The sequence below is a fragment of the Geospiza fortis genome, unplaced genomic scaffold, assembly GCF_000277835.1.
Source record: "Geospiza fortis unplaced genomic scaffold, GeoFor_1.0 scaffold361, whole genome shotgun sequence".
NCBI lineage: Eukaryota > Metazoa > Chordata > Aves > Passeriformes > Thraupidae > Geospiza > Geospiza fortis.
This window is the reverse complement of record NW_005054356.1, coordinates 4,087,614-4,089,657: the sequence shown is the minus strand read 5'-3', so window position 1 is coordinate 4,089,657 and position 2,044 is coordinate 4,087,614.

Below are 2,044 nucleotides of genomic sequence, written 5' to 3'. Positions count from 1 at the left end.
GCCCGGACCGCCCGCCTCCTCCTCCGAGGCCGGGCTGGCTGCTGCGGCAGCTCAGAGATCCCAGAGCTCTCAACCAGCTACTTCAGATCGCCTCTCTTTTCCTTGGCATCCCGGGGAGCGAGCACAGCGCGCAGGCAGCCGTGCATACGTGAGCTCCCTCAGCAAACAAATCGGGGGAGAAAGGAGCCAAGAGGAGCCTTCTGGCGGCGCCCCTCTGCCAGCACCACACCTCCCCGCGTGCCGAGTACACAGTTTATTTTCCTTCCCATTAAAGTCTCCGCACCAGCCTGGCTCTGGGAAACTCAATTTATGCGCAGAGCTCTGGGTATATTATTGCTAGCGAGAACAGAGCGGGGCAGTCAGCGCGGAGGCGGCTCCGGGCCCGAACAAGCCGCTCTTTGGTTTCGCGGCGGCAGCGCCGAGCGGGGACGGGAAGTCCCCGTGCAGACAGAAAGTCTGGGGCTCCCCGCCACGGCCACGGGGCCGGGCAGACCCAGGGAAGGCGGCTGCTCCGGGGCTGGAGCCTCAGCCCCGCTCAGGGATGGCCCCCGGGGCACTCCCTGCCCATGCTGGGGTAACGCTGGGGCTCCCCGTGGCACGGAGAATGGAGTCACCCTCCGCCCGCCGGGCACTGCGCGGCACAGCTGAAAACCGAAGGGTGGAGGGATGAGGGGGGTGATTCCGAGCAGCCCCAACCCATGGCCTGTCCAGTGAATGCCCCGGGGGCCGGGAGGACGGGGCTGAACACGGGGCAGATCCGTGCACGGGGCATTCCCAGCACGGTGCCAGGTGCTCTCCAGCTGTTCCTGAGCTGGCTGCACCAGTACCTGCTGCACTTTCCCCCAGCAGGGCAGGGAAAAGCCGTGCCCACGCTTCTGCCGCCAGCTCCCGCCTGGCCTCCACCACCCGCTCCTGCCCTGTCCCCTTCTGTCCCGCTGTGTGTGACCTCAGACAAGCCAAATCCCAAATGGTGTGAGCAGGAGGTGACCTGCCATCCCACAGCTGGTTTTTCCTTGCTCTGCAAGGTTACAATAGCTCCTTGTTCCTCTGTGCTCCCCACTCCTCTCCTGTATCACATCCTACACGGCCGCTCTGCAGTGACCTCATCGCTCTTATTTTCCATGCCTCCTGCTGGAACCAAGGCCACATTCTGTCCCAGCCCCTGCCCCGTGCTGTCTCCTGGGGGTGCTGCATGGGAGGGGGTCTCCAAGTGCCTCCTGCCCCCCTGTCCCTGCACCCACGGGGCCCACACAACCAGAGTGCAACCTGGGGAGGTTTGCAATTGTGGCTAAAGGGCCATCTGTGAAATCCATTTGCAGCTTTTTCCTGCATTTTTAACCCCTTTATCCCCACCTAGCCTCAGTCCGCCCTGGGATGCTGAGCAGCCCCCCCAGCTCCAGCCTTTTCTCTGGGGCACTCTGTAGGGTCTGCCCCACGAGGGACCTCACCTTAGATGTGTTTGGTGTCAGGCACCTCTTCTCTTTCACACACCATAAATGCCTTGGAAATCCGTGTATCGAGGCTGTGTGGTGGCCCTGCACGTGGGGCTTCTCTCTCCCAGCTGGTTTGGGACAGCTTGGTATCTCAGTGTTATTTTGGCTTCTCAACGTGGCCCATTTCCAGGGCACAAATTTTTTTCTTCCTGGGAACCTTTTCTGTGCCCTCTCCGCCCCCCTCCCTTTCATGTGGTGTTCACGGGCCTGGTTTGCATGAGGCACGGGAAATCACCAAAGGCTTTCATCCCCTGGGGCCTGGGACCTGCACACGCATCCGGGCTGTGGTTAGCCAGAAGAAAACTTTTGTGGTAGCCAAGGGCTGGTGAGAAACCAAGAGAGCCGTCCACTTCTGGCTGTGCTCATCCAGCGCAGGGGAAGGGACTGCCCCTGCGCTGAGCACCCGGGGAGCTGCAGGGCTGAGGGACAGGGACAGGGACACGGACAGGGACAGGGAAAGGGGCACGGACAGGGCCGAGCTGCCCCCCTTGGTGCCACCCACTCCATTTCTGCACACCTCAGGGGCACCCGGGTGCCTCAGTGCCTGCGGG